Source organism: Pleurodeles waltl, chromosome 3_1 (genome assembly GCF_031143425.1).
Source record: "Pleurodeles waltl isolate 20211129_DDA chromosome 3_1, aPleWal1.hap1.20221129, whole genome shotgun sequence".
Classification (NCBI taxonomy): domain Eukaryota; kingdom Metazoa; phylum Chordata; class Amphibia; order Caudata; family Salamandridae; genus Pleurodeles; species Pleurodeles waltl.
In genome coordinates this window covers 1,437,308,246-1,437,335,726 of record NC_090440.1, presented here as the reverse complement: position 1 = coordinate 1,437,335,726, position 27,481 = coordinate 1,437,308,246, and the positions used below count along the sequence as shown (strand labels likewise).

Here is a 27,481-nt window from a genome sequence, read left to right as displayed (position 1 = left end):
CTCTGCCACTCCCTGCCACTAATTTTTTGCCATGCTGATCAGCGGCCACACTGGTGCACAACATGGCAAAACACATTGCCAAAGTCAAACACTCTTGTATAGATGACACCTACTGACTTTGCAAATGCTTGTTTCATGTGGTACGGATAATCCTTTAACTGTTTCAGCAAGAAAGCATAACAGACCCTTGACCCTCATTATACAACATAGCACATTATAGAACACTACAAAACATAAAAGAAAACACACATCATAACATGTAATCGAGTGACATTACACAAAATAGCATAGCGTAACAGAAAGCAAGAAAACATTTTTTACAGAAACAAAACAGGTCAAAATTGCATAAAGGAACTTATTTAAGCGACAAAGCATAGCCGAATTGTCAGTCATATTTCAGTAGTTTAAGGCTCCTTAGCTTTAAACAAACATTTGAGTCAGTCTGCCCCTCCCCACATGTTCAAAATCGAAAGGGCGCAGGCCACAAACATGTAGTTTACAAGGAGTGGTGAGTGCTTTAAGTTTCAGGAAGGGTGGAGAAATGAAACCGAAAGCTTGTTTCTTTTTTTTTTTTTTTTGGCACGCAGGCGAATCTCACCTAAGAGCAGATCCACTCGCAGCACCAGACCTCGCTGTCTCCAAAACTGAAGGTGAGTCGGTTTAATAACTGTTACAGTTTCAAAAGGGCATAATAACACAAAACCTCTCCGCCAAAGCGAGGCTGCCACGTTGTCGCAACGTTAGAGACGATTGTGTACGCTTGGTTCTATTGCGTCTTAATCGCCCCCTGCTCCCCGTCCTCAGTTCTCTCGCCCTTCCTCAGCAAACATGACACAAGCGTTTTATTAACCTAACACTGGTTTTGAGCTCTTGAGTCCATTTGTTTATCTATTTTTAGATTTACTCCCCGTGGGACTGCCCGAGACGTTACCTTTTCGGTTCTCATAAATATATAAGGGATTAGTTTATGCTGAGTGGGCTACAGTGATCTGTTAATATGCAGACCACGATATTCAGAAAAGTGTAGTTGGGAGCACGAGCAACTACCATACGTTCTATTACATAGAAGAGGTGAGGAGCGTCCCTTTGCTCGTATGTGCTTCCTCAAAGGCTCACTCTAAACTCAGCGCCTTGAGTCATATCCACTTGGCAGCGAGCGCTCATTTATTCATACTAAAGGTTCAGGTAATGACTTCAACCCCTAGAGATGAATATTTTTGCATAGTGTACCATATTCAGCAATGAAGAGGACTAATATTACTTCAACTATCACAATCGATTTTTTTTAAGAACGGTGGGCGACCAATAAATCAGAAGGGAGACCCGAACCATGGGTCTTAGCTCTAAGAGTCCATGCACGAGCCGATCCACGAAAACGTTTGGCATGTAAATATTGCAATACACAACATGTAAACATATGAAGAAGTCTCTTCAAAGAAGCATTTCACCTTAGTTCACCAGAGCATACCACTGCATTGAGATACATTACTAAAGGTAGAACCTATTTATCAGGCCGCCAGATAAATAGTGAATATTTTTATATTGACTTGGTTGCTGGCTAAATAGTAGAAATTATTTACTATTTGTCTTATGACCTTGAACATAGCAGCGCAACTTCACTACTTACGTGTTGCTAGTTAAATAATGTTGGTGCAGATAGCAGAAAAAACCTCTCTATTCACCATGCTGCTAACTAAATAGTAAATATTCTGCACTATTTGGCTGGCAGCTGTTCAAAGAGAAGAAAAGCCTCACTGTTTACTATGGGCTGGCGGAACTTACGGAGTTATACTCCGTGAAATTCCACAAAGTCACATAAAAACTCCATGAGATTCTACACAGTTTCGCCTGCCACTACAAGCTGCTTGAGCCCCTGCCACACTGTGCACACTTCATCGTGCTGAGCTTCCAGCGAGGCTTTGATGGCGGGGGGAGAAGTCATGGCAGCTCTGCTGTCACACCCCAGCTCTCCAGCTGCTTTCGGGAGAACTGCCCAAGATCCTCCTGAGCTGCCTTTGCGCATGCACCTGCAGATGCTGTTCAGAGGGGACATCGGGCACGTACTGGTGCGTGCATTGTCGTTACACGCTGACGTAAAGGTGCAAAGAATGCATCATGGATATACTACAACATAAAGTCACATGACAATATGCATATATGCCACCGAACAGGCACTAACATGCACACGTGCCTTTCTCTCACACTGAACTAAGTGCCGGGGGAGGGGAGGGGAGGGCGGGGGGGGGGGGGGGGGGGTTGCAGCACATATGCACATCCGCATAGAAACAGACACCCGGAATCAGATGTGAAACCAACGTGAACACACCAGGAAAAAAAACACAGCAACTCGTGAAGCAATTTATTTGAAGATTACATTTAAGCTTCACTTAGTCAAAGAAACAACGGTATTTGCAAGGGTGGTTTTTCACATTTGTATGCAGTTCCCAAAAGTAGGGCAAAGCAAGAGGTGTTAGAAGAAGTGGCGTTACAGCCTGGGCTGCTGACTTTGGATCTGGGGAACCAGGCTTGAGTTCTGGTGTTGGCTCAACATTATGTGATTCAGGGAGAACCACTTAGCCTCCCCTTGCCTACAATAAATGTCTGAATGTAACTGCTGTTCATGTAAGGCACTCTAATACTTCCCAGTCAAGTTCGCGTTATAAAGAATTGCAAAAAATAAATAAAAAGAGCCATAAGGAAACAAAGCATACAGGTCCCGAATCCTGATCAGTCCATTCAGCAGCATTTGTTCCTCTCCCCGCTCCAGCCCAGCCAGCACATGGGTGGGGAGCATGCTACTCATTAGTGCATGGGTTAAAATATACTGCGTCCAGCAACAATAAAATGTAAGTCAACAAACAATAAGGTACATAAACAATAAATAAAAGAGGCTTTCTTCAGGTAGACGCCGGTTATCTTTTCAACCTGTGGCTGAAAAATGAAAACAGGAAGTGATGAAGTAGGTGAGGGGTTTACAGTAATTGAAATAGAAAAAAGATTTATGTAAACAGGGCCCATTGATCCGAGGGAAGGTGAGAACACCTTGTCATGTAATGAAACTCTTAGCCATGTACAGGCCTCGAAAAATCATAAAATTGTTACTAGACCTGCAGATCGAGTAACTTGAATAATCTACCGACCTAACTATAATGTACTTGACCCAAAGATGGGTCTCAAATTGTGTGATTCTGTGCAATTTTTTTTTTACAGTTGCCTTTTCCTTCATTCGCACAATGTGAGTGCATGTTCAAATATGTGACTTCAGCATTTCTGCTGTACAAAAAACACTTTTGTTTGGCTACATAGAATAAGACCCAGATTTACAAGTGGCCTGTGTCGCCGATGCGTCACTTTTTTTGATGCAGTGGCGGCACAGGCTGCTGTCCCATATCTACAAGGCCAAGCAAAGCCACTTTGCCTGGCTTTACATGCCCTTGTAGATATGGAGTAAGGCAACGTAGCGCTAGTCACTGCGTTGCCTTACTTTGTGTTGGAGGGGCATTCCCATGGGTGTTGCTTGGGTGTTCCCACGCAACACCCACAGATTTTGCCGCATTCTCAGACTTACAAGGTTTTGTAAACCTGGGAATATGTCAAAACCCTATGCACTCCAGGGGTGGCATAGAATTGTCGCAACTGGGAGAAATATTTGTATTTCTCCCTGTTTTTTCTCTTTTTATGTGTGCTACATTTTGCAACAGATATAGAAAGAAGAAAACTCTTCTTGGGATTGTTTTTGTGCTAGAAGGTGCCTCTTCCTGCAAAAAAACAATCATTCCGGCAACGCAGGCACCCTTGCACCATGGTGCAAGGGTGCCTTCGTTGGTGCACGGTAGCCATTTGTGTGCCAGCACAGGGGAAAAGGACAGGAATGCACCATATCTCTTAGATACAGCGCATTCCTGCCCTTTTGTTTTGACGCAGTGCAGCGCAGCAAGAAGGCTTGCGGCGTTGCCCTGCTCCAAAACATTATAAATCTGGTCCTAAATCTTTGCTCCATGTATAATAAGAATCTAGCCCACACATAGGGTATACATGATCCGTGACTTGCCTTAGTTTACTAATAGCATTGACTTCAGGACAGAAGTATGTCCCAATTTATGTTTAAACATCAATTTCAATAAGCAGTTTACTAAAGCATGATGTGATAGTACACTCATTTACAGACAGTAAATTTCCAAGAAATGTCCACAAACCTTCCCACTAACTTACAGCTTTACTGATAAAACTATGTAGTGTATTAATAATCTGTAAAAACAGGGTTTCAGGAAACATATTTATAATTTGCACAACACCAAGTAGGGTGTTCTTATTTGTTTTCATCCTATGAAAGTATTTTTTTCATCACACTGAAGAACAAAACAATGGTCTTTCATAGCTACTGACATGTATTTTGAAATGAATGCACAATTGACTTAGTTATTTAAATGTTGTGTGTTAGGAAAAACCCACCTAGCCTTTCATTTCACAGTTTTTACAGCAGGTCAGGCAGGTCACCTCAGACAATCCTGGAACTCTGCAGTCAGAGTGGAAAAAGAGAAAGTGACTTTTGACCCTTGTACCTGAACACAGAGCAAATGCAACAAGAACATGATTTAAAGGCCTCTTTTTCACATTTTGACTGAACAGAATATCTGTTCTTTGTCAACTCAGAGGCAAGTAGGTCCTAAAAACAGCTCGACCTGATAAAAAGTGACTCATCATAGTGAGAGTGGTCGAGGAGATGTTTCGATCCCCGCATGTAGGGATGTGATGGGAAGCCAGGGTTGCTCAACAGGATATGGCGCTGATAGAGGAGCCCTGGTGTCAGGCTCGAGCTGTGAAAAACTCTCACCCCGGGGGGAAGCCAGATAGCTGCGTGCCGATGGCATGAAGGGAACCGCACGAAACACAAGATAAAAGGGCGGGCCAACAGGAGTGAGGGCAGCCAGGTGAAGATAAAAGAGTTAGCACAGGTAATTAAGTGCCTTTATCATAGAGTGTAACATGAGACATTGAAAAATGAAACAATGGCTTTGTAAGACCTACCTTTGATGGGGATGCCCAGCCTGTAGCACAGAGTGCCAACACCGCCAGTACTAGGGCTTGCATGGCGCAGGCAAAGTCCACAGACAGCAATGGACTTGATGGGGTGTAATGAAGTAGGGGTGGGCGCTGGTAAACTCTGCCATGCGGTGGTCGGTGGTGTTTTTGCCAAACTCTGTGCTCCTAGTGGAACGCGCAGTGGCAAAACTCTGTGAACTCTGCTGGCGGAGCAGAGTTTACCACCCACCTGTACTATTTACCCACTCACTAGTTAAATAGTAGGGATTTTATATTGTTTGGCCACTGGCCATGCAAATACCCTCTGAACTCCACAGTTTTCCTGTCTGCTGGCCAAATAGTACAGATTATGCATGGTTCGGCTGGTGGCTGTGCAAATAGCATTGAAAGGTCAATATTTACCAGGATGATGGTAAAATAGTAGAGATTCTGAACTGTTCCACAGGCTGCCCAGCTGAAAAGGTCACTGTTTACCCAGCTGCTGGCTAAATAGTAGAGATTCTGTATTGTTTGACAGGCAGCAAATAGCAGAAAAACTTCACTGGTTACCGAGATGCTGGCTAAATACTCATAATTCTGCACTGTTTAGCCAACAGCTGTGTAAATAACAAGGAAAATAACCTGGTCACTTGCTGAATAGCAGAAGTGTTGTACTATTTGACCATCAGGCAAGCAAACAAAAAAACTTCACTCATTACCCAACTGCAAGTAAAACAACATATATGTACAATTAGGCCAGCAGCCTTGAAAATAGCAAATACACTTAATTATTTGTGGGGCTGTTGCCTAAAAAGTGGAAACAATGTATTATTTGTTGGATGTCCTTGCATGTAGCAAAGAAGTGTCAATATTTGCCTGTCACTTGGCTAAACAGCAGAAATAATGTACTGTATTGAGGATGGCCTTACAAATAACTTGAATTTTGTTTTCGTCATTTATCCAGTGGCTGGCTAAATAGTAAGACAGTATGCACAACTTAGCCCGTAGCCATGCAAATATCAGAGCAAATTCAATAATGACCTGGCTGCTGCCTAAATAGCTTAAATTTTGTTTTAGTATGCCTTATGCAGATTTCAACAGATACTTGCACCAGTTAGAACTTGCAAACAAGGATGAACACAGTTGACATCCATTTACTTATGAATGTTATGGGCCTGATGTATAATTATTTCATTCACAAAAAGTGGTCACAAATTCTGCACGTGCTTTGTGCAAATGGAATAGTATTTTGCAAACCGACCTGTATATGTTTTGGTCGGTTTACAAAATACTAAATTGCAGGGGTTGCAGAATGACCTGCCTCATTAATAGTCATTGGGCAACTGCTAATATGCAACCCTCTGTGATTGACTGTAATCACAGGGATGGTGGCTTGCAGGGGACAGCACACCACCATGTCTATGACTGTATTCCAAAATTACATTGTTTTTATTTCAAGGTAGCGATGTTCCTTAAAGGAACCAGTGCTAGTTTAAAATGAAACAGTTTTCGGTTTTGGAGTCCCCCACAATCCCCCCTTGAGGCTGCCAACATGATTTCCAAAGGGTAAGGGGTTCTAAGGGGGCCCGTGCCCTTTGTAAATTACTTCCCGCCCCCCAAACAACAGGGTTGTTAGCTCATCAGTGGTTTGCGGCCGCAATTGCAGTCACAAACTGTCAATGAATTCCTTTCCATATTGGAAAAGGGGAAAGGAATCCCTTTCACGAACCATCCTTTTTGCAATTTGGAAATAATCACAAACGTCCTTTTACTAGTCAAAAGATTTTTCTAGCTCATAAAAAGACTATTGTTAATGTACATAATGATAAGTATTTTGTAATTATAAATCCTATGATTTTGCTACATGAGGAATTTAGTGCTAGAACTGACTTAGATTCAGGCACTAACTTATAAACCTAAAGGTCCCAAATGTATGAACGTTTCCACTCCATTATACCATGGGCAAAGACACTGCAACTTGGGAGGCCCTTTATGGTGCTGTCTCGGGCTCAACAATTGCTCCTATTCCTTTACCTGCTTAAGTGACAAGTGATAACGATGATTAGAACCTTTGCAAGATTAGTTAGTGCGGTTTACTCTTCTAAAGATATATGCTTGCTCTCACTCACAAAGTCATGGGAATGTACTAGGACCAGATATGGGATCACCAGAAGGCTCCATGTTTTCAGAGCACCTTTTTTTTCTGCAGAAAATCAATGCATTCTAGATTTATTAATTCTGGTTCACTTCAATTAGACAAAGCAAATTAAAACACCTAAAACAAATATTTGTAAAAGCAAAAACTAGAGATGGAAATGGTGTATCCCAGTGACATCGAGTCATCTAATAATTAGGGTGGTTTAATCAAAATAGAAATAATTACATTTGGCCCCATATGAACTGACCAACAAAGGCTTCATTCCAATCCAGTGATAGAAGGAGTAAAGCTATGGACCTGATTTAGAATTTTGAGGACTGAGTTAACTCATTCGGGATGGCTAAGGGCAATGCCTCCGCATTTTTAATGGACTCTTTCCCACCACATTTAGAGTTGTTTGCTAGCCCTGTGGACAACTCTCTACATTGACAGGAACTGATGTCATGGTGGTTTCTGTCTATGCACCAAATGTTTGAAGGACAGTGCAGTTGGACATAATGGCTGGCCAGCAAACTTTTTAAACATTTTTGTTATTTTTCAATAACAATATCCAAAAACTGGAAGTTTGATTTTGAAAAACAAAACAAATAATGGTCCCACTCTCTGAGAGTTTTCTCCCAGGCTGACTCCGTTATTATTTTGTTTCCTGTCTCTTAAAACTAAGTTTTACTCTAAATAGGGTAAATGGCATAAAGGCCTTCCTTTGACGGCCCTTGCTTTGTCAAGCCACTAGAGGAAGTATCATCAAAAACCCACCAGCAAACAAATTGGACTTTATTAAATTGTACTGAATGTTATTGGAATAGGATTTAATTTTTCCAGAAAATCATAGAAAGGCATATATCCATCAAAGACACAGAAGAAACTAATTTCTCAGAGATTTCTCTTCATTGAATTTATTATAAATATTGTAAGAAATAAAACACTAAATAAACAGGCGTTTCGTTACTGCCATTCCTGTGACTTAAGGATCGGTCACTTCACAGTTCGACTTTAACATTCATTTTCAAGTCAAGGGATGTGGCAACAGTATTGGAGTTTCAAACTGATTAGGGTGATTTACTTTCAATTATTTCCTGGCTGTAGCTCAGACACAGACTTCGTGGTAGTTGACAACTCTTAAAGCAGTGCGATAGTGCTGGCTCTAAGCAGAAGTATCCAAAACAAGAACACAATGAAGCATGATATCTCAGCATTTGGCTGTCATCAGCTTTTCTGAGCAATCATTAGGCAGACAAAAGGGCAGCCATGCTTAGACACTTTGTGAAACCTTTTCACCTTAAACAGGAGAAACCTATGACCTAGCTTTTATGCTACTATCTACACTTTGTCATCACTCAGGATGAACTCAGTATCCCTTTGCTAAAAAGGACATCACAGAATTCCTTTAGGTAGCCTTTTCTTCATTCTCCCTCTCCTCAGTTCTAGGTCTCCATCCTCCCCTTCCCTCATCTATAGGGATGCAGTCAATACACAGCCCCTGTGTTGGGAAGCTGTACGTACATCACTTAATGCAGAATGCATCCCACTGGTCCATGCACTTAGACTTTTATCACACATAGAATCTTACTATTGTGCACTTGCTACATACCCACCACACAAAAATGACATGTAATGTCAGAGCAAAGATGTAGGGGTCACACAGAATTCCTCTTTATGTCATCTGAGAAGATCTAGCTGGGGCTTCCATCACCCCCGGTTCTGTTCATTAGAGCCTTCTTATGATCCTGAGCTCTTCTTTGCTGACTGTGATAGCCCCTTGACCCCTTTGTTAGCCATTTTCCTGACTTGAGCATCTGAGTTTCTCAAATCCTTTCTGCCATCCTTCACAGACCACACTCATTTTCACTCACCCTTCTGTAATCTCACCTGCCACGTTTCAGTACCTATGTCCTCAGATCCCTCAGTCTTCTGTGCCAGCATTCAGATAGTACGTTCTGTTATTCGGAGGTCAGACAGCAACAGTCCAAGCCTTTTATTCTCTTTGCATGCTCTGATTTTCCAGCAATACTTACCAGTTCTATACATGGACTGAAGAGGTGTGCCTTTCTAGGGATTGGCAGCATAAGAAGCATGTATAAGAACCATTTAGAAAAGTGATATCCTAATACATGTGGCCAAGAGTCACATGTGTCCTCCTACTCCGGTTTTCTACCTTCTCTTCAAGGTCCTTTACACATTGATCTTCCTCCTAGTCCTGTTCTGTTCCTCTTTCTCTGGGTTGTTATAGTCCTCTTGATCCTCATCCTTTCCCTGCTTTAGCTAGTTCTGATGATTCTGGTACTGGTTCCCCAAGTCTAGTGCTCCTGGTTTTAGTTCTTCCCGACCTTTATCTTCCTGGTCCTACTCTTGGCTCATCATTGTAATTGACCTTCATGGGCCTCTTGATCCTGGGACTACTAATCCTCACCCTGCCTGATCCTGCAGGTCTGCTGACACCATACCCTGCTTTCCTGGTTCACCTAGGGATGGTATTCCTAGTCTTCCTGGTTTGGTCCATCCTGATGCTTCTTGCCCTGGCTCTTGTGGTCCACCTGGTATTGTGTCCACAGGTCCTGGTCCTCCTTTTTAGGTCCTCTTGGGCTGAACCTGGACATTTTGGTCCTGGTCTGGTCTCATTGGCTGTTGTGGATGTGATTATACTGGTTCTCCTTATTCTTGCCAGCCTGGTCCTAATACCCCAGTTCCAAGTCCTCCTGCTCCACTTGGAAGTTCAGGTCCATGTCCCCTTGGTTCTGTCCTCATAGCCCTGTTTCTGGTCTTGCTTATGCTGATCCTTCCAATCCACATAATTCTCTCTCATTTGGCCCCTGGTCTTAATGTACATAGTACACCTTAGTACACCATAGTACTACTTCTTACCTGACTAGTTCTTCTGGTCCTCCTCCAACAAGGCATGATACTCTTGGCCCGGGCTCTCCTGCTCATTGTCATCTTGGACTAACTTGTCTTGATCTTCAGGGTTCAGGTCATCCTGTTCTTAGCCACTACCACACAGCATGGTCATCATGGCTCCTGTCATTCTGGCCTTCCTTGTCCTGGTCCTCCTTTCCCTTCTTGTACTGGTCCTGCTTGCCCTCGTATGCCAGGTCGTGATACTCCTGGGCCTTGTGACCTGAGCTTCCTTTTTGCCTTGGTTGTGGTCTCACTGGTCTTCTTTGTCCTGGTACTCTTAGCTGTTGTCCTGTTAACTGTGGTTGCCTGGCCACCCCCACCTTGATTCTTCAGAAATTGTTCTCCTAGCCGTCCTCATCCTCACATTGGTTTGCCTAGCAATGGTCTTCCTGTTCTTTGTCCTCACAGTCCATTTTCTCTTCCTGGTTTTGTGCCCGCTAGACTTGATTCTTTCCTTTTGTTTCTGGTCCTCCTTGTTTTGGTCTTTATATGCTTAATCCTCTTTGCTCTAGTTTCCTCACCCTCCTAGTCCTTTAAGCCCCCTTGTTCTAGCTCTTTCTTTTCTTTCCTGATCGTCTTGACCACAGTTAGTTTGACCTAGTGTTTCTGATCCTTCTCACCCAGCTAATATGATTTCTATCAGATCAGTTCCTGGACCGGTCCTGCTGGTCCCCTTGGTCTACCTGGTCTCTTGTGTCCTCACCCTCTTAGCTTTTGTCTTCATGGTTTGGATCATGCATGTCCTCCTGGCCATGTGCCTTGTCCTTGTAGTCCTTCTGGTACTGCACCCAATGGTCTGGGCCCTTCTTTTCCTGTGCCTTTTTGTTTGGGCCCTTCTGACCCTTGTTATTTTGATCCTGGTCCTCCTGACAAAGTCCAGTTTCCTTAGTCTTCCTGCCTGTTCTGGCCCACTTGATCTTCCTCACCCTGATCCTGCTACCCCCCAGGTTCAGGACTCTATGCTCCACTTTGTACTCTGGGCCCTAGTCCTATGGTCATTGCCCACCTGGCACTCCTAGGTCTTTTCCTGGTCCTCATGGCGCTGATCCTTCTAATCTTCCTTGCTCTTCTTGGCTTTGGTCCTCCTGCTATTCCTGGCACTAACCCCATTGTTTTCATTGCTTATTCTGCGCCCATTTTCCTATTGGCCTGAATATAGTCTACCTAGATTTGGTCTGATCCTCCTGGCCCTAGTCGTCCTGCTTCTACACAACCTGCTAATGGTCCTTATTTATCTGGACATCTTGGGCCTGGCCATCCTGTTGCTCATCTTCCTGGCCAGTTTGTCCTAGCCCCGTGGCCTGGACCTTCAGGCTGTGATCATCCTGGTTCTGATCCTCCTTCTCCTCCTCACCTTGGTCCTCTTGATCCTGATACTATTTGCACTGATCTTCCTGTTCACCCTATTTTCTTCACAGCTGGCTGAATAAAAACCTTCTTTGCACTATTTATCCGTCTGCCAGGAAAAATTGTTCATCACCACTATTATTTAGCCTGCAGCTAGTTAAGCAATAGAGATTATGTACTATTCTTCTGACTGCTGGCTGAATAGCAGATATTATGTACTATTTGGCTGCTACCTTGGTAAATAGCTACTTCCTTTATTAAAAGTGATAGTTTTTAAACCTAAACTTAGAAACATTCCTGCCCCATGCTGTGAAAACAATGCCAGTTGCAAACCAAGAGGTGAGTCAGTTTTCAAGTGTACCCTTTATGTGCCCCAGATTCCTATTACACATGGAGACACATTAAAGAATTGGGGCCTGATGTAGAGTTTGGCAGAGGGGGTTACTCCATCACAAGCGTGACTGATATTGTAATACGGGGGATAGGATAGCCATTATGCTTGTGATGGAGTAGCCCCTCAGCCAAACTCTGAATGGGGCCCTTACTCTGTTAAATCAAACAGGTATCTGTACCGCATACATTTTGAACTCCCATATTTGAAGGTGATCTCATATATGATAAATAAGGAAAAAAAGTATTTGTAAAGTAAAAAATGCCTTGATATTGGCCTGGTGGGAAAGCAGGATTGACCCTAGACTTTGTGCTATCACATTGCATATTTCAGCCACTCGATGGGTAGCTTTGTTTCTCGTTTTTCTAATTCAAAGTATAATGCTTTGTTTTTAACTCTTTGTTTATGTAAATATTCAATGTTGCATGCCTGTCACTTATGCTGTCACTTATGCAACTCTGCAGTTAGGTATCGTTTAAAACACATACTCAGTTTATTTTTAAACACGTAAACAGTGTTAAACCATTTACAACGATTTAATGTGTGCCATGTTTTAAATTTGACAGTTTAAACCAATTTAAACCCATTTTTAAATAGTTGTAAATAGTGTTGTATGTAGTAGGGGGTCAAATTGGGCCTTTGCTGTAGATCCATTTGCTCTGCTCCCCTCCCCCACTGTAAAGACACAGTTGTTTTAGAAAACTCATTGTGTATATGCGTATATAGATACATACACAACTACATACAAAGCCTTATTTTAAGCAAACGTGTGTGTGTGTATAAATAATATGTATTCATGCAGACAGATGCACACACTGTTCATGATTGCTCTGTGTGATCCTCTTAAAATTCACCTCTAGAGACACCTCTGGTTCTATATTTTAATTGTGCAGGTTTAAACATTAGGGAAGAACCAGACAATTTTTTACTCTTGAGATTTTATTTACAAACCTCTTTGAAATATAGAGCGCCAAATACTCGTACTTCAAAATCGAATGTGCTCTACTGCTGGCTGAAAAAAAAACTGCAAGGTTCTTGCAGTTTTTACTGCCCTCACGTAGAAATCTGCAGCCTGGAAATTCCTGAGTCTTGAGAATTTTTCGTTTTAATCCTTATTGTTTTATGGATACATATTAGACTAAATATTCATCATCAAAACCACAGCAAACATTAGCACCATAACTTGGCAACCAGGCATGTTGTGTGATTATGAATATCCCCCTGTGGGCTCCGCCAGTGTACTCGTCATGCCTGCCCACATACCAGCTCACCAGCAGCCACAACCTCCTCCCTCATAACCATTTGTTATGGTCTCCCATCTATCAGGGGTTCTCCAACCTTTTCTGTAGCAAGACCTACTTCTGATCAGTGAAAATCATTGTGAGCTACTGAACAATAAACAATTCATGCATTGTTACCAGACAACCCCACACCCAGCTTTCTTAACTTTAAGGCTAATGTCCATAGAGCAGATATATGGTTTGGACAAAATAATGTGACTAAGGGCACTATGACAAGCCTGCAGTATGTGCCTCTGAGAGCATAGTCTTTGGGGATGTATGAACATGGTGTGCATATAAGTAGAATATATGTGTATCATATGTACTTGTGGCACAGAACATGCCTGTTGCCATATGCTATACTGTGACATGCATAACACAAACATACAACCGTTTTTAAAAAAAATTGTAGAATTTAAAGTGCAAAAATATTCAGAATGTGGAACATTTTTCTGCACACCTGTTTAAAAAATGACTGTTTTTCCCAGTTATAAATGTGGCACAGTGATTTACTGGCCACTGGGAGCAAGCCCGCTGCTTGTAAATGCAACACTTTGAAAAAATTGAGAAACTGAAAATGAAAAGATAACTTAATTAGAAGGTAACTTCATTTTAATTTTCTCCTATTTAAAACCATTAAGAAACATCATTTTGTTCTTGCTTCCAATAGTGAGTTGACAAGGACTTTTATTTAAGGGTTAAATGTTAGGCTTCATTTCTTCATCTCTGTGACCTAGGTCATAAATCTGACTCCAGCACTGCTCCCTATCACTCTCTGCTATCTGCAACCTGATGATAATAATGTAAAAGAAACACAGCTTTCTCTTAACTTTAAAAGGAAAAATGTGGCCTTTTGCTTATTTAAAAAGAAACTCCAGGCTGGGAGCTACTATGTAGGGGTCTGGGATCTACCAGTAGCTCTAGATCGACTGGTTGCAGACACCTGCTATATATGCTATTTATCAGCTAGTAGCCATTGTAGCATTTCCTTTACCCATACCATTTAAGTGGGGCCTTTGGGAGAAAACCAGCGTATTATTATTCATTGTTTTGTTAACAAAAATTAAATTTCTGCTAATTTATACAGAATTTTCCTCTTCTTGGCATTAATTATTGTACCTAAAAGGCAATGTCTTATTGAGACTTTTAGTTAATAGTGTTCACCTGTCGTAATCTCACCACCACCCCCTCTCAGTACAAGGTCAGGATTGTGCAGGTCCTACTCGTGTATAAAATGGCCTCTTCCCCCTCCCACCACCTATATCTGGAGAGGTCTACCGAGATATGTCCTATTCACCCTTGAGGAGTGCAAATCACTGCTCCACATTTTATCAGGCCCTCAGGGGCAACTTTCTTCTATTCATTTTGAAGGCGTCATACAATTATAAGATCAATAAGCCACCTTGCCCCATTAACACCAGTTCATCCAACTTCAAGGAGATCATCAGGTCAAAGGGAAAGTCTGTCCCTATGTATCTGGTTGCCCTAGTCAGTTTAGCAAACTGAAGAAATTGTCCCTGCCCAGCCCTAAGCATCTCCTGTGCCTGCTCAATGGAGATAACGCATTGAGAACTTTTTCACTATTTATAGTAAAGTAGTATTGTCACAACACTAATGCCTTAGTACTGTGAACATGCCCAGCAAACTCTGAATTACAGTTTAAGACACTATTCTTAGTGATGGAGGGGTTCTTGATTCACCCTAAGATAACTTGGCTAACCTAAGGATGTACTTCAAGCAAGAATTGGCCCTTCAGTAAATGTGACACTTCAAAGGTATTGAAAAAAGCCATCCCAGAACCTGCCAGTTTTGGACAGCTCTGCATTGGATAGGATCTTTAAGCCAAACCAGTTTAGCAAGCACCCACACAGCTAATGTAAGACCAGAAAATGGGTAACCTGAAAGTTGGTGATAGTTCATCACTTCCACTTGCTTAATTGTCCATATTCTTTAGTATAGCCTATTTCCAGCAGACACAACCATGGAAATATGCTGTCACTGGTAGTGCTGGTGCTACCAGGGTTTATACTGTGATCGCATGACAGCATAAATTTTGTAGCATTTCCGGAGACCTATTGACAGTTGTGAATTTGGGTTCTGTCAGGCGTAGCCTCCCTATACCACCAGTGGAATGCCAGTCACCACTTTCATAATTTGGGCTGGGTATGCTGTTTACAGTCATCCCTGTTCTTATGTTTGAAAATGTTTGAAACCTTTCAAAACATAATGACCTTGCTACTTTATATTCCGAGGTTTGAAAAGTATATGACAGCCTTTCCAGAAGGCACCTTGCTGCAATATTGAATCATCTAACATCTTCATCTAAGTTGATATTTTCTTGTATTAAACAATGGAAATTCAACAGCAAATGATGATATTCACTGTTGACTCGAGAAGGCTATCCACAATATTTCTTTATGTGGATATTAAGGAATCTTGTTGATATTAAGAACATATTATTCTGAGCTTCAGATTACACATTTGGCTCAACTTTCCTGTTGTACCTTATGTGAATTTTAATCTATGCCTATTGAATCTTTGAAAATCAGATCTACTGTCCAGATATTTATGTTTGAAGATGATTATAACATGCCACTTAGAGCATTAAGCAGCTTGCTTAAGAGATTAGTTGTGTGGATTCTGTGGACAAAAGACAAGAACAGGTGGCCTAGATGTAAAGGAGTGGAGGAATATCCAGAATACCCTGGACGTCTACAATTCAGCAGATATAGTGCAAAGGGCTTTATAGTGCACATCAAGTAGATCTTTGTTTTTGAAAATCAAGACATTATGACCTTTTGATGGACAGTTGAGCAAAGGTATTTTACAAATCTCTATTTAACTATATGGTTCTGGAGCAGGACATTTGAGCCTAAATGTGTTAAGGATTAGACCAGTCCTTGACTAGCTTTATGGAACATGATTTTTTACAGAATGTGCTCTACATGACCCCTTTGCCTTAAATATGACCCTCATTGAATCTGCTCTGTTTTATAGATGTTGGCATTTCGCAGTTAATTCATTATTAGGGTCCATGTCCAATCCAATGAATTGTAGGTATTACCATGCAAACATGCCCTGAGGAAGAGGAAGCCGTAATGGGAACTGAGATACAATTCGAGAATTATAGAAAATAATAGGTTGGTATTTACCTAAACATGTAAATGGATAACAGAGGTGGAGCTAGTTGTCAAGCTGCACAGCTGCTGGAGCTTTGGCTACGATGATCAACTTTGCTGTATTGCTCATGGAACTTGGCCCGTGGACGTAGATTTGTCTGAGAACTACCGTGGAGGGTTAGTGAGCAGTAAAGCAGTGTTTGTTTTGAGTGGTTAATTGGGAAAGAGGTGGCGCAAAGGGGCTGGGACTTAGTGACCAAAATCAACATTGCTGATGCTGTGCATATAGAGCTTTGTAGTCACAAGCGCTGACAGTGAAAGGATGCAGCCGTCAGAGCTAGACCTCTAAAATGAAGAGGCTGAGTTCTTGCTGCACGGAGCCCTTTTCTTTGTGCTGTGGTGAGAAACAACATAACTGGGACTGACTCAGAAGTTTAGATTTCTGGGCTGTGGTGGCCGCAACAGTAGGTGTCCTCAATCAGAGAACCAGTGGAGCTGGGGACCTGAATAGGCCATGCTGCAATGTGAATGTGACAGGCTTGAAGCTTGAGTTAAGTGGCATGTAAATACATTGATAAACATGAATTGTTCATGCCTTAGGGATAATCCAACTGGATATATAGGAAACACAGAAAGAAATGATGAGCACATTACACTCCTATCATTAAGAAACTGGCTAAAGGAAGGAATGGGTGTCTGAGGTGGAGGCAAGGCCAGAAGGGATAACGTTCAGGTTGTCAATGGCTGAAGTGGCAATTTCCAAGTCTGGTGCTATAATTGAAGGTGGCTGAAGAGAGGTCAGAGACCGCAAGTTTGGTATTGCCTGTTTAATGTTTTTTTTCATAATCAGGACTTGAATGCTACAACAGTAATAATAGTTCAGTACTAAAATACTAGGGTTTTCTTCTCTGACCACTGAGAAATACAAAAAGATCGCCTGAAATGTTTTTTAATGATCATTTAACTCCTTTCTAAACCCCAGCGCCTTCGTGGTGCTCTGGGTTTACAAACTGGCCAAAAAAGTTGGTGCTGCAGGCAGTATTGGAGAGGCTAATATGGGGCATGAACTCATCTTGAAACTGTAAGTCACCTTGAAACAAAACTTGAGGTACAACAGGCGGATCCTTATTTTGCCTGACTTGGAAGTTGATACTGAGAAACTGAAGCATCAAATGTTGACCTTAAGGAAACAATTGTTGGGTCTTTGTGCACTGCAGGCTTTTTTTTTATACCCGGCATGCCATTTTTTGGGGAGTCTAGTTGCCATTTTGTTTCATTTTGGCGTTGCGGATGGGTAATGGGAGAGTACTATTTGGATCTGTCTAGGAACCATGCACAGTCACTGTATTTGTAATAGTTTCTTTATGTTGCAACCTCTTACTTGTGCAAATATATCTTGTGACTGCTGGAGTTTTGTTTTGTACTTTTGAACTAGTAAAATAAATGAAAAACTAGAAAACATGTAGCTTAAATTACTTTACAGGTATGTATTAAAATATGCACAACTTTCTATGCTCAAATGACTTTTTGATGGACTATGGTCTCAAACTTTTTTTAAATGCAAAATCTCCCTCACAACTAAATCTGGGTGTTTCTACCCAATAATATTATTGCGATTACATGGTACCTTGGAAAAACATTTAGCAAGGAATTAGCACCTATGCCAGCATTACGTCGGTTGAAGCTCATCCTCTGTAAGTAACCCCTAGTGCGTACAAATTGATTGTAAGCTTTCTCAAGGAGATGTGTATATTTTCAAGAAGTCTTGCCCAAAATACAGCAAGAGACCCAAAAGACACTTTACACAAGTACTACTATGACAAGCCATACCGCCTCGCAGTGGCACAGCAAAGATATCACAGGGTCACAGTTACATCTTAGCAGCAGCAGCAGCATATCTCGTGACGAGAAATAGCAACACACAACACCCAAGAAAGACATGCATCCTTGTAGCAAGGCATGGACAAGGCCTAGACTGAGACTATCAAACAGACAGCTAAAAACCACTAGACAGTCATGACTCTCCAGCCCAGATCCTGGTTAGCCAAATACCTTTCGAAGTGCTATGGTAAGACCCCCGCTGATACAACACATTTGGAAGGAAAGTACCAGTACAGGGGAGTAGTGTTGTGATGTCGGTCTCAGTGATAAAGGTCAAAAGTAACTAGTTTAGCAGTCATGCAATAAGGTGATAATAAGGAAACGCACTACATGGAAATGTGCGCTAATAACACCATGGGGCTGATTATCTGAACATGAACAATTAACCAATAAGACCATTTAGGAGCAAAACTCAAAGGGAAGGGAATGAGAAGGCCCCGCCAGAACAGTTCTCACAGCCAGAATGAAAAACTTTAGCTATCACGACGAGGATGCATAACAATAGCACATACTAAAACTGTTTATATAGACTTTACAAGCACGACTCGCATCCCTTTGAGGCATGCAGTGCAGATAGAAGCCTGCTGCTGACAGGATAACTTCTATGTGCGTTTCTGTCTCAGACTGTTTGGAGCTAAAAAAAAAAGCATCAGGAGGGCCAGCATTAACTCGCGCAGGAAGCAGACACCACAAGACGGGTATGCGCAGTGTGCCTTACATCCTGATGACAAACTGAGCAGACTTGATTTCTTACCTTTCCATGCTCAATGCTCTACCACACCCTTTCCCAACCTGTCACAGGATGGGGTGGGACAGGGTGGGGTGACAGTGCTCTCCACTGCCTCACTGACTTAAAGGCTTAGTGGAGTCTGATGACGCAGAAAAGAAGGTTCAACATATATTCATGTACACCGTGTAACCCACATATATATTGAAGTGTGAATTTAAGTAAACAAAATAATGTACGAGGGAAATTGTGCCCTCGGGGTAGTTCGCCATCATTATAAACGAGCTTTATTAATCATAAAGTATTAAAAATGTACTAATCCGTCATAATCGCAAATGTATGCCATGATTCCTTGTTTGAAAACTGTTTTTGCTTAGCTTAAATTTAGTACAGGCTTTGGCCTAGTTGCTTGGTTTCAAATTCTAACTGCGTGATTTATTTTTCCTGAACTAATGAAACATATATTCTTGCTTGAAGTTGTATTTTTCCAGTAGAAACTGGCTGGTACACTTATCTCCAAGGTTTCGTGCTAGGCCGGTTACATCCCTTTTGATACAAGGTCAGTCTCTGCAGGTGCGGACAATGAAGGTACAGATAGTAAAATAATTGGCAAACCATGATACAATTTGTGTTCCAAGGCACCAAGGACAGTGTATGCATAAATGGGCGCTAGTAAAAGACCATTTTTGATTGGACAATTTGAAGCCAACCTATGAACCCTCCAATGGAAGACCCTACAGAATTTGGAATGTTTCTTACTTAAACCCACCGGACAAAGAGAAGTCAGCCATTTTCCTCGATGCCAGTTTGAAGCCTGATGCCAGACTCCATTTTGGACGACACCCTGATGCCCTTTTCTCTATCTGAGAGAAAGAGACTTTGAGAATTCTCACCCTAGAGACTTTAACTTTGATTTGCCCCCGTCTTGGCCATGCAGTAACTTTGCCCCATTCTCCTTGCCGCTGCAGGGAAACTTGCCCTTAACTTTGCCCCTTTGAAATTTGTCCCATGCTGATCAACCGGTACCTGAAGGACGAAGACTTTTCTTGAATGCTGATTGTATTTGGTAAATATGAAAGGATAAATGTATTATGCATTGTGTTTTTCCTTTTAGGTACCAACTGCTATTTTGATAGGATCCTAGCTAGAAGTTTTCCAAATTTGTGTTGACTAAATTCGTTTTGCATGAAGTCCCACATGCCAATGCTAATTAGAGGTTAGTCGAGGTATTCATTCAATGTACCATGAAGAATTGAAATCTTGTTATGCTGACCGAATGTACGCAATTAGTCAAATACAGTTAGTCACATTGGTGATTTGCATTGCTATAACAGTGTATCATTATTCAGATTTTGCGTAGATTGCGTTTCTTCCGCCGTTATGGACAGCTAGTAATGTTCATATACATATATCAATTGGTTTTGAGACACATATATATCGTGCTAGCTTTGTTAATATAGGGAAATAAATTCACTAACTTTTAATAAACTGGTGTGGTTATTCATGACTGAAAGGTCATGGTGCGCCGAAATACCAACTGTTATTGATTTCTGATGTGTTGTATTGATCTATTAATTGAGTACTGATTACCGATTACAACAGTTATTGATTATTGATCTGAGTGACTCGACTATTGAGGATGAGGAGAGCCCGACTCGGTTAAAAGATTCACCGACCTCCAACGTGTCCAGGTACAGGTAATTTATAAGGGCTGGACGCGTTATCAGTAGATGGTAGCAGAGGATGGTTTAGCCCTTTGGGACCTCATCCGAACAATAGACAGAGTCAGGTTAGAATTTTCTTTGATAAAACAAGTTGGAGAGATGATGATGCCCTAAGTCCCCGATGACTTTCCCGGGATCTCGGAGCTTGCGAATGAGGAACATGGAGGTATGAGAATGGTCTCAGCATTTCTAGTGACGGTATGAGTGAAGTTAGGGTTTCGCGCTTGCACAGCTTATCGCCGCAGATTAATTGAGAAGTTTGTGAGGATTTTAAAGGGGGTTAAAAGATATTAGAGGAGTGTTACTCCAAAGGTGTGAGAGTAGGGAAGTCGTCGAACTTCACGTGTGTGTGGCGCTTTGAGCAGAAAAATTGTCCACGTGGTTGTTGATGTTGAGTCGGGCCCTGCGAGGTCAAGAGACTCCGGAGTATGTTGAAAAGTGTATGTGACACTTGTTTGATGTTGTGATCTGGTCGGTTTAATAGGTTGATCGGGCGTGGTCAAGTCGGTATGAATGTTGCAGAGTGAAAGAAAACTTCGACTTTGAGATTTGACGAATTCTAAAGTGCACTAGAATAGTTCATTGATCAGTTGAGAGTAAAGTTTGCGGGTCAAATTTTGCTTGCGAAAGTGGGAAACCGAGAAAGATGAAATAACTGCCGAGGCTAGTGAAAAATCCCTAAGGTTTCTGAAGCGATTGTATTACCTTTCCTGTAGTAAACCGACAGATCTGTTTTATTCTTTTGGTTAAGTGCTCGCGTTATATTGCCGAGTGAAGCCGAATGAAAAGAGGACAAGCCGCGGGACTTTGTCAGCCGCAGTGTGTGAGTGTGACGTCACTAGGAGCCGCGCTGGGATAGGTTGGTTGGTGAGAAGGGTCGCGCACGGATTGGACGCAGTCCGTGAAGCGCAATTGGAAGGGGAAAGGCAAGCGAAGAGTATTCCGGGAATTAAAGTCACTTATTGATTACATATTTTAGAAAAACAAAAGACGGAAAGATGAAATTTTTCAAAGCATTTAAGAGTGCCATGAGGGGAGATGTTTATATTACAGCGAATGTAGGAGAAGAAACACCGCCTGAGGGTACACCAGCTTACATCGTCATTGAAGAGAAGGGTGTAGCGCCATGTCTTTGGCTAAAACAATGGTGCAAATTAACAGAAAAACATGGAAGTGTAGCGTTCCTATCCATGGGTCGTTTAACCTAAGGGTTTTAGAAAACCTGAGATTTGCACTATACGACATGAAAGTACCTCCAAGGCCGGCACAGTTTGAGGCATTAGCAATTTGGGAGCTAATAGCTAGAAACCAACAACAAAAGAAATTTGAGACAAGAATAAGAAAAGTAGAAAAGACACTAGCGGATGCTAGATGGGACAGTACACAAAAGGTTTGGAGATCAGACGTATTACAGGGAATTAAATTGTTCCCAGCGATTACCGAGGAAGCGGAGACGGAAGGAAGGAAAGCCACCTGTAAGACAAACAGGAGTCAGTCCAGGGAGGGAGAGAGCAATAGGAACTCGAAAAGGGGAGACGAGTCAGATGATGAGGAGTTCATTATACAATTGCTGAATGATCGCCCACCACCATATGTGGAAAGCGAAAAAGGCTCGAGCATTAGTACTGCCCCTCCAGAGCCAATACAGGGTAATGTAACACCAAATTTAAGGGTATCTCAGAGACCGAGCAGCTCTGACATGCCTTTCTCACCACGAATACCACGGATTCAGAGAATGTACCCAGATGTGCCAACATTGAAACCTGCTGATAACTATCAGCCACAGGTTCAAAGGCACTATTGCGATGAGCATAATGTGGGAATGACTTCCGATTCAATGGCGCAGGGAGGACAAAACTATCAGAGACCGACATTGATTCAAGCTGAATCAACACAGTTCTCGATGCCCCAAAAGCAGACACCAGAAGTACGAGTGGTAGAAAGCCAGTTAGGTATGCCAGCAATGATGAACCACAATGTGGGGATTAACATGCCACAGAATTCGGGGAACAGACAGAACCCAGACGCAATATCTCTACCTATCACCGTAGGTCCACCAGTACCACTGTACATACAGGCAAATTCAAGCACCAGCGACCAAGGGTTAATGATACAAAATGGGACAGGGAAAAGATGCATAGAAATCACTCCAGAGACAACTCCGATAGCGGCACTGCCAAATGGATCTGGGTCCTTGTCGGAATTTAGTCCAATTCCAATTTGCGCTCCGTCAACCGTGGTAAGGTCACATCCACCACTATTAGTACCGTTAACCTCACAGACTGAAGCATTACAGAAACCGTCGATGGCAGTTGATGTAACTGCTACATTGATGGGACTGAATGCGCAACAGTTGACACAATGGTTCAACAGCCTGAACTCCCCACAGAGTACATCAAGCGGGAAGGGAGAAGAATACCTGAATAAAATAAGGTTGGGTATGGAGGCAGATGAACTGATAGAAGGGACAATGGGGTTGAACAGATTAGAATCATACACAGAGGAAGAACTAAGATACATGTGCCCTAGGATTACAAGAGAAGTGAGCAACATACATAAGAAATTACAAGAAATTGCAGACAGAAACGGGATCGATATAGGTAAGACCAAACATCTAAGCAGAAGCTACAGGTTAGACTTTGAGACAAAAGATTTTGAACACATGAGATCCGCAGGGATGAAAACACACCTTAAAGAGATACTGCAGAGTGCACAGGTTTGGAGATGTTTAGACAAGTGGGAAAGCAGGTGGGTCAAGAAAAAGGATAAAAAGAAGGAAAACACTTCAGAACGAAGTGAGAAAAAACAACAGAATGACGATCTGATAACCATGTTACCAATGAGAGAGACAGCAGGGGGAAAACTTGTTCATGTACCATGGCACAGGTGCGATATTCAATCCTTTACGGATGACTTTCCCAAATTGAGAGAGAAGCCGATTGAGTGGTATCAACAAACGGATAGATTTGTGAAGCTCGCGAAGTGTCTCTGGGAAGACCTGAATACCTTATTTAAAATTGTGGTTCCGGCTGATTTGTGGGAAGATTGTAAAAGGGCTGTAGGTTGGCCGACGAGTGAACCAGAGAGAGATAGGGACACAGGTGCGCCATCACCTATGGTAATGAGTTTGTACCACAAGGTGATCGAGCACTTGAAAACCAAGGTTGCGTCGAAAAATGTGGATTGGCAAAGGATTGACAGGACCGCTCAAGAGGTTAAAGAATCTATACACGCGTATTATGAGAGGTTGTTGAAAGCGTTTAAAAATTACAGTGGCACGGAAACGATTGAACCAAAAGACATGCTCCATTTTGTGTTCAGGTTTGTGGAAGGGCTGAGACCCGAAATTAGCCAGATGATTAAATCGCATTTGATTTGTTGGCAGTCAAAGTCGATCGATGAAGTGTTGAATTATGCAAAATACTGCAGTGATGAGATTGAGACAAAGCAGAAAAGATTGAAGGAAAAGGTGATGGTGATGCAGCTCAGAGCAGCTCAGACAGGTTTACAAGGTTTGCAAGGTTTTCAACAACAGATGCCGCAGCAGCAGCAACAGGGAAATGCTATGTTTCAGCCGCAGATGAGAGGCAGAGGCCGAGGAGGGTTTGTGAATAATGGTCCTGATTTGAATACCGTTATGACTCCAAATGGTATACAGGCAATGAAGAAGGTGATGCCATGTCACACGTGCGGAATGGTCGGGCATTGGAAACGGGAGTGCCCAATGATGGTGCAGGAAGGTGTAGGTCAGCAAAACAATTATGTCAATGCATTTCAGACTATGAGAGGACCGAAACTGAGAGGTCCGAACCCAAATTTTCAAAACAATATGAACCAGATGCAGGGTCTACAACCCATGCAACCGCAACAGGTGCAAATAACTCGTGTGCAAATGACACAATTGCAGCCAATGCAACAGCAGTTTCCTATGGTACCTAATCAGCAAATGCAAATACCCTTAGCACCAATGAATCAGCAGCAAGCAATGCTTCCTCAACAGGTCACGGGTCAGGGAATGAGTCAAAATGACACAGTACACCAATTCCCACTACACAGCGAGAATGGAATAAACGATGCATGGGAGAGTGAAAGTTCAGATGAGGAGGGAAATTGTGTGCTTGCAGCATCCTTGGAAGTTGATCAAAAGGGCCCGTATGTGGAGGGAAGAGTTATGGGCCATCGCGTCTCATTCTTGGTTGACACAGGAGCTACACGTTCCACTGTTAGGAGCATTGAAGTACCAAATCTGCCACTTTCAGGGAGAACAGTTCAAGTAGTGGGAGTAGCAAACAGGTACCTGACGAACCCAATCACAGATCCAGTACAAGTCAGAATTGGTAATTATCAAGGGTCACATAATTTTATGGGATGTGACTCAAGCCCGATATCACTATTAGGGAGAGACCTATTATGCAAATTGGGATGTTCGATTATGTGTTCGAACGATGGAATTAGAATTCAGACGAGCAGTGATGGGGAAGAAGAGGACAGTGTAGAAGGGGATGAGATGGAAACTGTCGATGAAGAGTATCCTCTGATTACCTTTTTTCCGATGATCACTGAAGCAGATATTCCAGCTGAATTACAGGAAACAGTGGGAAAAGAAGTGTGGGATATGACAGGAAAAGAGGTGGGATTGGTGAAAGGAGTGGAACCAGTGAAAGTGACTGTAAAACCCAATGTAACCTTTCCCCAGACCCCACAGTGCCATATGGCACAAGACACCCTCATGAAAGTCGCCCAACTCATTGACGAGTTTGTAAAACAGGGAGTACTGAAAGAAGTGTTAAGCAGTCCATGTAATTCACCAATCATGGGACTAATAAAGCCAAGTGGAAAGGTCCGAATTGTGCAGGACTTGAGGAAAATAAATGACATAATAATTAAATGCTGCCCTGCAGTAACAAATCCAGCTGTGATAATGTTTCAAGTCCCTTGTGATGCCGAGTGGTTCTCAGTCATCGACTTGTCACAAGCATTCTTTTCGGTGCCTCTTCATGAGGACAGCCAATTTCTCTTTTGTTTCAAATTTTTAGACAGAGTCTACAGTTGGTGTCGAATTCCTCAAGGGTTTTCGGAGTCACCGTCAATTTTCAATCAGATTCTAAAGAAAGACTTGGAAGCGTTAGAATTACCATTCGAGTCAACCCTAGTACAGTACATTGACGACTTACTGATTGCATCCAAGACAGAAAGTGACTGCACAGCCGACACCATTGCTCTATTGAACCATTTGGGAAGGAACGGACACAAAGTGTCTCCTTCAAAATTACAGTTCTGTCAGAAGAAAGTGAAATATTTGGGTCACCAAATAGAGAAAGGGTCACGAAAAATTATGAAGGAAAGAATAACAAGTGTACTTCAAATGAGTCCCCCAAAGACGAGGAGGGAGGTGAGGAAGTTTTTGGGAATGGTGAGCTACTGTCGCCAATGGATTCCCAACTTCTCAACCCTAGCAAAACCTTTGCTGAAACTGACCCAGAAGGATGCATTGGATGAAATTTAACTGAAAGGAGAAGAGATGGATGCTTTTATTGAATTGAAAGAATGCATGTGCAGGGCTCCAGCTTTAGGTATGCCTGACTACACAAAGCCTTTCACATTGTTTTGTCATGAACGTGATGCATGTTCCTTGTCTGTCTTGACCCAAGCCCATGGTGGCGTAAACAGACCAGTAGCATATTTTTCAGCTACTTTGGATCCGGTCGCAGCAGCACTACCAGGGTGCTTGCGCGCCGTAGCCGCAGTTGGTATCAGCCTCACTCAGAGTGAAGGAATAGTGATGGGACACCCTTTAACAGTCATGGTCCCTCACTCAGTTGAGATACTTTTGACACGTTCCCGAACACAGCACATGACTGGTGCTAGACTCACAAGATACGAAACAATAATTCTGGGATCACCTAATGTGCAGCTGAAAAGGTGCACTACGTTGAATCCAGCAACCTTGTTTCCCAGTGAAAATGCTGAAATTGAGAACGCTGAAGACATCGAGCACGACTGTCTTCAGGTGACTGAATTTTGCACCAAACCAAGACCTGATATCAAAGATACCCGATTGGAAGAAAATGATCAAATTATTTTTGTTGATGGTTCATGTTTAAGAGATGCACTGGGTGTACTGAAAGCAGGATATGCTGTATGCACAGTAACAGGTGTTTTGGAAGCATCTTGGCTTCAAGGAGTTTACTCTGCACAGGTAGCAGAATTGGTAGCCCTTACTAGAGCTTGCCAACTTTCTGCATTGATGAAAGTTACCATTTACACTGACAGTCAGTACGGGTTTGGAATAGTGCATGATTTCGGACAATTGTGGTCACAGAGAGGTTTCATGACCTCTTCAGGGTCGCCAGTGAAAAATGGCGAAAGAATAAAAGAATTGTTACATGCCATCCAACTGCCAGGAGAAGTAGCAGTGGTAAAATGCAGTGCACACTCGAAGGGACAGGATTATGTATCTCTGGGAAATGGATATGCGGATCAAGTCGCAAGGTTTTGCGCATTGAACTGTATATTGCTTAGGGATGAATGGAATTTGATAAGTGAACCAGAACTCGAACCGAGCGAAATATTTGCTCTAAAGGTGATAGATACGATGGACGAATTAAAATCCTTACAGAATGATGTTAGTGAGGACGAGAAACTTTCTTGGACCAAATCACAATGTGTAAAGAGACTAGATGAATTATGGGTTTCAAGTGAAGGGAAATTCGTTCTTCCAAATAGCCTTTTGACACAGATAGCCAGATTTTACCATGGACAAGCTCATCTTGGGAGGGATGCCATGATTAGGTTGTTCAAAACTGATTGGTTTAACCCTAAATTCCGTCAAGTTGCTGAAGCAGTTTGCCACCGTTGCGTCATTTGCCAACAGATGAACGCAGGGAAGGGAACAGTAGTAAATTTGAGCCACATTGGAAGAGCAGGGGGTCCATTC

The 27,481-nt window shown here is 42.3% G+C and overlaps 1 protein-coding gene across 1 annotated transcript in view; it reads left to right on the top strand.

Annotated features, from left to right (window-relative positions):
• Positions 1-417: 417 nt before the first annotated feature.
• Positions 418-27,481, top strand: part of LOC138285265 (uncharacterized) — a 49,367-nt gene continuing 22,303 nt past the window's right edge. Inside the window, exon 1 of the mRNA XM_069224976.1 lies at positions 418-650. The gene's annotated coding sequence lies outside the window, so the exon portion shown is untranslated. The remainder of the gene's footprint in view (positions 651-27,481) is intronic.